Genomic DNA, 10,003 nt, shown 5'->3' with positions numbered 1-10,003 from the left:
GCAGAGACATGTACATAAATCAGTATATATATATATATATATATATATATATATATATATATATATATATATATATATATATATATATATATATATATATATATATATATATATATATATATATATATATATATATATATATATATGTATATATCTTTATATACCAGTTGCCAAAATATGGGCATGGATGTGAAAATGTAACAAACATAATCCAAAGAAGGTATACTTGAACATTAGTAATCCCATGGTGTATACACAAATGGTACAGTGGCAGTCTATGCATTATGTAAAGGAGGACTGCTCACATATAGCAGCCATACTTAGATGATATAACATGCCAGTACATGCCACACACAACAGAGTCATACAAAGCACAAGGGCAAAGACGTCATGTTTTCAAACAGACATGACAATGCAATCCACAAAAACATATCAATTTCATTGTGTTATTTGTGAGCTATGGGCAAAGTTTTGGGAGTTGCTGTCAATTCTGCACATGTATACAGCGGAACTGTTGCATTAATATCACCATGTTAACTGCAAAATTAATAAATTACATACAGGGCCACAGTTTATTGGGCATAACAACAATATGCAGCAATGTATGAATACAAGTACACAAATACACACACCCATAAGGAGTACCATACCTGCCCACGCTCCTTATATAGGGTCAAGTGTTGCAGTTCATGGATATCAGCATGATTGATGCATGTCTAATGCAGTAATATCTGTCATGCACCAGTGTATCCTAATGTAAATGTCACATGTTGTACGCATTGTACAGTTGGATGTGTATTCCGTATGTATGGCAGCAATATGCTATTCATGCTCAAGTATGCCTACACAGTCTATTTGCTTATATAGCAAACATCATGGTGGCAGCAGTACACAAGTGCATCACACAGGCAACACTTATGGTCCTAAGGGTTTCCCTTGATGAAGCTAAACATAACAAATGATATCACAGGTTACTTTATTGAATTCCATATGGCCTGTGCCATATCTTGGAATAAATGTCCTAGCAGGTCCATTATCTATTTCTAAAAGACATCAGTTATCACCTCCCAGATCTGTTCCCAAAAATCGTATGCTGGTGGTTGTAGTGAACATCTCCTCCAAGATGCAGCAAGGGGGATGGCATGTGCATGTCCAAGTCCTTCCTTGTCATCATTATCATCTCCATTATGGTCATCAGCATCATTGGAATTCAAGGGTTTGGATAGTAGTCTTGCATGCTCTCCTCTCTGACAACTGACAGGACAGCATCCACGGGTCCTAACCTATGTCAAGATGATTCACATAACAAGAAAGAAAGTACAGTACGTTCATTCCTGCAAAAATATGACTACATAACATATCCACAGTGACACAATGCACAGGCAGAAAACATTCAGTATGACACATTTCAATAAGGTACTCCCACAGTCTAATCTACCACCATATGTAATGTAAGCCCTGAATCCAAGCCATAACGATGAAAACCCCTTGTCTATTAGGCCACACATTAATGTGTAAAACATGACTGTCATGAAACACAGACTGATGTGCATATAAAGAGTGTAACAGACATTAACTACTATGCCTTCAACATGATTTATGCATATGAGAGGAAAGGTGTATCACCATCCCTTACAGGTGACTCTAAAACCTCATTCTCAGTTGATATGGCCTATAAGGATTATAATAAAAGCAAGTGAGGCTAATGATTCAAGTGATTCATGAGCACAACACATTCCCAATGTCTTATTATTTACATGTATTGATAAGTTCAATAGAGGCCTATGTCATGGTCACTATAGCTACCACAGAATGCAAACAAGTTAATCTAGTGCATTCATAACACAGCATACCTGTGGAAATCCTGCCATTATTGGAACAATTGTTAACCCATCATCATTATGCATGGCAAATATGTACACAGCCAGCACACATAGATATCATAACATATGAAGACAAGCATGCCATGACACTGTGGCATGCAACACTCAAATGCATCTTCATTGCAAAACATACACTGTATCATTAGATCACTGTGAAACTGGCAACATAACACAGCTACTATGACCTATTGTGAATAACACTTGAAATATACCTCATTACATAGGCAAGCAGACTAAGACTATATTATTAATTCCATGCTTCCTATCTTGTATGTGTGCCTCGCACATTCATGTTGGTCTGTGACTATATAAATCGCTCACAACGTAACACAGGTGTCTGTGCAAGTAATGAGTCTTGTTAACAGCCACCAAATAACCTATTTATATAATGACGATACAATGAGATCAAAAATCAATGGGAAATATAAAAGCTACATGCAAATCAGATGAGCAATGCAACATAGTCATTGACTGACAAGGACAATCATACACAAAGTGGCAGCATGTGACATATACAAACTTAGTTTATGTCATAGAAAAAGTGCTGTCTGTCTACTAATGTTTCAGTCCCCTCGATGCATTTTTCAGCAATCCTATGTATGTAACTGCAAAATACAATGCAATAATGATAAATGATTTGAAGAAAATGGGTAGACAGGTGCAGAAGAATTTCTAAATACATGATATAAGTGTGCCTTAAACAAAGCATCACTAGTCTAGTAGGCAGAATCAGTAGCTATTTTGAATTGAAGCACATGCCAGACATAGTCTGTTAACAGCAGTCTAAATGCTAAGACAACAGGCACCCATCCAGTATGTGAAAAGGTAGTCTATGCAGCACAGCCAGACATACAAGTGTGCCACCACGTATTGTACAAACAGCAACAAAAACACAACTAATTTGTATGTGAAACTTTCCAATCAAAAGCACTGTGACAGTTACACATAACTGACTGTCATCTAGGATTTGACATATAATTAACAACATTACCCTCAGCAGGCATGCCCTGCTTCTAACACATATGTAGATTTTTTTATGAAATACATACAGGTAAGTGCAGAAAATTCATGAGTATTCCAGTTACCTTACAGATGCATGCTAGTAGTCTTGCACTAGTAGTAGCATCCATTGAGCTGCAAAGTTAGTCCTCTAACAATGTTCAGATCTAATCTAGGTCAAATAATGTGAAAATGTGTAAAGCATATCTCTCTCTCTCTCTCCACTGCTCCTTCAGTCTGTACATCTGCTTGATGCACAGTGCTTCATTCCTCACTCTGTCTTTGTCACTTGCAAACGGTGTAAAGCATGTATGAATGACGAAGTACAATGAGCAGCACCTGTTCTCTACCATTTACGTTGAATAACATTGCAGATTTTGCATATGCATTTTTTGTTGTGTCACACACAATACTTTGCACAAAGGAAGACTAATAAATACAGATTAGAGGACCTAAGATTTAATCTTTTGACCCTAATCTATGTTTACACTAAAATCCTGCCATCTACATACCTAGCTAAACCATCCTGGCTGTGATTGCATGGAGTAACTGCAGTTATACAAATCAAAGGTATGACTGAGCAGGGATGGTGTAATAACATGAATCAGGGCTTCCATATTACAATTTGTTTGGTACTTAATGTATTATCGCAATCAGATTTTCGCAGTTGCGGAAACCGCATACCTGCGGCCAGACGAGTCAAAGAAATACTTCAAACTGCTGATCATATTCCTTACTACTGGCCAAAAGGTTTACATTGCTTGCAGGAACAGGACCAGTTTCAGAAATCCTTCTCCTGTTTTGCGTGCATTACAGACACATGCTTGACTTATCTTCACTGCGAGGATCATAATGGAACTCATAAATAAAGACATAGGGAACTGAGACTTTGGATCCAACCCAGTTTTTTTTGTCAAAGGCAGATCCTGCCTCTTAAACTTTGGTTTTTTTTTTTTCGAGAGACAGTCACCAAGGATGAAGATGAAAAAGGCAGCATACAGCCTACGACCAGGCAAAGGGCCCTCAACACAATAAATACCCCAGGTAATATCATCATCAAAACTCACAGCTTGAAATACATCACATACATCACAAGAGATGGCTGGCTAAAACCACAGAGCCACAGGGTCAGAGGTCAGAGAGCCATGTCAGACTGCCTGTTGCAATATTTGCACAGAGTACTTTGAATCTACTTCACAGAAGGAAAACAACCACAGGAGGTTATCTGACAAAGTTTGCACATACTTCAGTCTGTTTCTTAGAAGAGAGGTTTGTTAAGCTAGTATGTAGTAGTGTGCCACAGTGGGTATAAGGCAGCAGGTAGATGAATAACGGTGAGACATGCTGATAGTCGACTTTGTTTGCTGTCACTTGCTGTACATCCTACTCACCTGCTCTCACTCAGTTGTGTAGCCCTTCACAACTACATGCTAGTAAAGTGCATCATTATGAACGCTGTAGCTGTAATCCCTAAAGTTCCCATCTGGTCCCTAAACCAAACCTTCACTCCTTAACCATAAAACTCCCCTAATTTCTCCTCACATTTCAAACTCCTTCCTAACAACTGTAACACTAAAGTGAAGTCCTGCCTGCATCGACAAAAGACAATCTTTTTACACTTTGCTCGGATGTCAGTCGTGCCGGGTTACTTTTTTGAATGCATTATGCACTTGAACTTGTTCTCTTACTTCCTTACCTTTTATTTTTCTTTTTGAACACTTGGCTTTTCAGGGGAAAAAGGAAAGTGGGGTAGTTTGCGATGCCATCGCAACTTACAGGTGCTCGGAAATCTGGTTGCAATAATACGTAAGTACCATTTGTTTAAACTACAGTTCAACTTTCCCCATGTGCTGTGCATTTGTAACACAACGCATGCAAGCCTGATTGCATGTCAGCACAGTGGTCACAAAAAAAAAAAAACATCAACTGTAGCATTTCTTAGCTCAGAATCTGGAACACTTTCATAGAACACATAGCTCCTCTTAGACAACTGCACTGCACTTCCTGTTCATCACATAGATAAAAATGTATGTTAGGTAAGAGGACAGGAAACATGCACATACATTTTATTGTTACATAACAAAGTATATATCACAAATGCCCCTGATATTTGGGGATGTCCCTGATTTAGAGTCCAAGTGTATATCTGTCCCTCTTACTTTCTCCAAATAACAGTGGGAGAAGGTTGGCAAACTTCATTTAATAAATTATGACAGAGGTATACAGTACATTAAGTTTGACAATGTTATAATATTCCACATTCCTGTACACTGTTTCTGTCACACAGTAATTGTGGTAACAGAAAATATGTCTCTAATTGTCACTATTTCTGAATTATTCCCTGATTATGTTGCGAAGTATCTCTCATGAGTTGAGAACTATTTTCCAAATGTACGGAAGTATATATATATTGTCAAAGCCTTACACATAAAGCCATAGTAACACAGTGGCCGTTGCCAAAAAAAAAAAAAATTACAGATAACAGAGATATTCATAATAATCTAACAAATAAACACTACAGGCGTAAGCAGGTACTAAGTAACTGTAATCATGAACAAACAGGTATCTGCACTAGCATTTTCAAAATGTTTACACAGATAATGAAAGTTATCCCCTACATGGATTTGAAGCCACATTTAGCCACAATATATGCATGTTGGTCTCTTGCTTAACAGGTTGAGCTTATACACAGCACAATACCTTCTCCCATAACAAACTACTGTTGGATGTTTGTTTCCATATCCCAGTGGATAATGGAGGAATACGCACCCACATGATACTTAAACACTATTCTCCATCATGCATTACACATACTTAAAATGTGTAACTCTTAGATAGCATTATGTTTTACAATGTACAGCATCTGCTAAACATGCTGACCTGCAGTGCTCTTACACTAACGTGTTCAACAAACAGGTATTTAAGAATATTGTTAATTTCCTAAAGCAGAGTTGACAAATGGAGGTCTGTATGATGCAGTATTCACACATACAGAATTATACTGTGCGATTGGCTCAGACTATTGTGGATAATGGAGAAATGTGTAGTTATCCATGGCCTAGGTATTATAAGCTTCACTGTTGTGATATCCACTGTAATGGGTTCAGATCCCATGTACAACTTCTACAGATATCACAAGTTATGAAGTTCCATGTCTTATGTATTCAGAAATTTTTTTCATATCACATATGTTGTTTAGTATGTCACACTACTATATGGGACAGGGACTATTTTTTATATATTTTTAGTGCACATGTATGCAGAGAAGGTCAATTGACATATGTAGTCTGCATAATCTTCTCCATTTGTGGGCCCCATATGAATCTAACCATGTGCATACAACTGTCTTTCAGATGGCAAACAGACCTAGCCATGACAATTTTTCACTACAAGAAAATGTAATTATAACTAATGCTCTGAGCCAGCATAGACATAGTCTCCTTGGATGGGTAGGGGATACAGTTTGGATGAATGAAATGTTGAATGACCTTACTAGCATAGTTAGTGCTGTGAGAAGTCACCACAGATCCCAGAAGGCCTGTCACTGACAGTGCTCTGACATGATACTTCATTTAGCCAACAGGATACACTAGTATGAAAGTCTGGAGAATGCCACCAGTGGTGGCCCACCATTGACTCCCCCAGATGAGATCACACAGTTTCTGTCATCCCTGCATACAGCAAGTGCTGAGCGATGTATACATATGGTGGGATAGAAACTGGTGTGCCAGGCCGCACATGTATGTGGTACTTTGCATAACCTTGTTGCATATATAATACCTCAGCACAGATTGTTGTTGTTGCATGCATAGTTATGTATTGTCATTTTTGTGTTGCAGAAGTAGAACTGCATAGTGCACATGGGGGCACACATGCTGACGACAACCAATGTAAGTGCAACGGCATGTTACCATACAACTGCAGTACATATATAATGCTATCAGTAATATGTATAATTAATGCTATATGAATTCACTGGCACAGGTCCGTCCACTTCTGCACACCAGCAAGACATGACAGATGAGTGTCTCCATATACTGTTACTGTGACCATTACCTGTTATTGCTTTTGTATCCTGTCATACCAGTAGTGTATACTGACATTTTGATATTTCTATGTCATTGTAACCTACAGATACAGCTTCAGAAGGCATAAGCCATGAAGGTGCAACTACGGACAGACCAGGTATTTTTCCCCACCATGTTCATAAGCTGCAGCACTGTGTAAGACACCTGTGTTGTATGAAATTAATGTCACTGTTTTTCATGCACAGGGAACTTGGGCCAACATGTCACATGAGTATCACCATATTCTGTAACTGTGTAATATATGTAATCATTCACCTATGCCTCTATTTATGACTGTGTTGCATAAACACATGTTGTGCTTTATATTTTTCCACTACAGCATCTGCATTATACCAGACAACATACTCACCACACAGGGAGGGTGTAAATGATATGCTATGTACTTTGTTTCCTATATGTTAGTGCTGTTACTCTTATTGTTGTCTGCCATTTATATTATGTCCTTCTAAACCTGCATAGGACAAATGCCATCTATACTTCAGCCGCACCCAACTGGTATAAGTATATATTACCTACTTTGTATTGTACCTCTAGTGGAATGGTACATATGTGCTTACTAGTACTGTGTTGATGCCTTTGTTTTCCTACAACAGTTGCATGTCAGCCATCGCTTGCGATGCTGGAGTTCCTCAAGGACATGTCAGATGTGTCATATGTTGTTATTCCTCACGTATGTCATGTATGTTGCATATGTAACATATTTGTCAACTCCCTGTAAAATAAGTTCTCTGGGCCACACTCAGACATGACCTCCAGGTAAGTCCTTAGGATCTGTAACATTGTAGTGAAATAGTTGTGTCATATATCAGTACTGATCTCCAGTATGTGATATATGTATGTTTATTTGACCTGCGTCATCTTTCTCTTCTTTTAGCATGTCCACTGCCTTCAGCCTCCATTAGCTCTTCCCTTGATCACAATGTGGGAGCTCATGCGAATCACCATGCTAGCATAGCCCCTGGCACACAGGACACAGATTTGGTAATATATTCTATGAAAATGGTGACTGTGAATGAGCCTGTAGGCTCAGATGTGGAGGAAAGCATGTCCAGCCATTCTGATGATGTGGGGGCAGCAGATGCTGGATAGCATGATGTTTGTGCACCACAGTCCCAAGTTGAGTCTGCTTGTTATGCTTACACTTCCCCACAACAGATCAATACTGCAGAGCTCAGTACATATACAATAGGTGTGCAGTGAGTTTGCATGGTCATTTGCCTACCTACTGTTACAGGCAAATGAATGCTCTCATCAATGTCATGGGTCTGACATCTATGCACTTGCCTGTGCCATGGATCATGTTATACCCAGTTGTGTGTGTTTGTATGAAAGACAGCAGCACAGACACAGTGAGATCATGGTAGCATTGGCTCCTCAGAATGACAACATGTTATCTGTTGCATGGTCTGTTAAATCCCTGGTTATTGCAGTGATACAGCAATGACATAGTATGAGCTATGTTTTGCATGCCCTGGCTGCATTTAACTGATTGCCACATGGGAGGGGCAAGCCTCTTCTCAGTAAAATGACACAGTATTAATGACAGACAGCAATAGGAGCAACAGTACTAACTTGTGAAACAAAGTAAATAGCATACCAGTTACACCCCCCCTCCCATGTGGTGACTTGTCCATCAGGCATCAATGTCTATTCTACAATGAGTGCACACATCTGCTGCTGGCCAATCCAGTGTGGTCTCAGTAGTCATGATCAGACACTCAGCTTGCACTTGCCCCTTTTCACAGTGTATCTTCACATGTTAGTGTCACTCCATCAGTCTCCTCTGTGGAGTAAAGTGAGCCAAGTATTTCAATATGTGGAAGGGGCAGCCAAGAATATAGTGTGAGCCATCGAGTTGAATTCCCTAGACTGCATTAGAGTAACATTGATAGTTAATCCTCTATGTCTTGTAGTGTCAGTCTGACCTTGTGGTGGTGATGATGAATGCTGTGTAGACCACTGATAATTTCATCTGTTTGTGGTCATTTTGAAGTCTGATGGCACAGGAGTCTGACACTTTTACTGACCTATGTGACTCCATTCTGTACATGATACTTTTTCTGTACTTTACATTGCTATGTGTTACTAGTGATATTGATAACAGTTCTAAAGTATGTCCCTACCTGCTTTCCTGTTTGCATCATTTGCTAGTGGAGAAATAGGAATGGGGTTCACAGAGATAGGTCCCTTGATGTCTGCCATACACATATACATCACTATGAGTCTGTATGCATGCTAGTGTCACTTATAGCCTGAGCTGATGGTCCCTGTCCTGATAGATTTGTACATGTTCATGATGTTATATGTCATGACTAAGTTATTATGGCTTATGTTCAATGTGTACATCTACTGGGAAATTTCCATTAGATGCAATCTGTGCTGTTGTGATGGGGCAACACCTGTACAGCAATGTCTAGTTAGTGTGCTTCTGTATGTCTGGCTTGTCATGACTCCAAGGTGCATGTCAGATGCTGTCATGTTACCTGAGCTTGGACTTGTGGATGCATCCTCCATCACCCATGCCTAGTTCTGTCCCCTGTGTTCTCTAGCCCCTCCTCTGACAGCTGCAGAATGTCATCTTCAAACATTTGGGATTCCCAGAGTAGGTCACTCACACCTGCTGCAGGTAGATCATCATATGTGGTTGTTAGCATATTGTGTATTATGACATACACAATAATCATCTGTACTGCCTTTCTGCCTTTTCAGGTGTGTATTGCAGTGTACTCCAGGATGTGTACAGTCATCTGATACTGGCTTTCAGTACACACAACACATGGCCTTTATTTCTTGTCATGGTTTGAGCTCATTGTAGGCCTGCTCCACAGGGTTTAAAGGTTCCTTGTATGGAGCCATTAGCCAAAATTCAAGTGGATAATGACAGTGACTTGTTGGGGGAAATGTATATGTTGTCATCATGCATTATGTTGACAGGGATCTATTTGCCTTACATCCTAGCTTTGATCCTGTACTTCCCCAGTAGTATTATCTCAGATACTTCACAGTGTTGGAATGCAGTCTTCAGACCACTAT

Source organism: Protopterus annectens, chromosome 3.part0 (assembly GCF_019279795.1).
Source record: "Protopterus annectens isolate FY-2018-M chromosome 3.part0, PAN1.0, whole genome shotgun sequence".
NCBI classification, from domain to species: Eukaryota; Metazoa; Chordata; order Ceratodontiformes; family Protopteridae; genus Protopterus; species Protopterus annectens.
The sequence above is the reverse complement of the archived record's forward strand: the minus strand, read 5'-3'. Positions refer to the sequence as shown.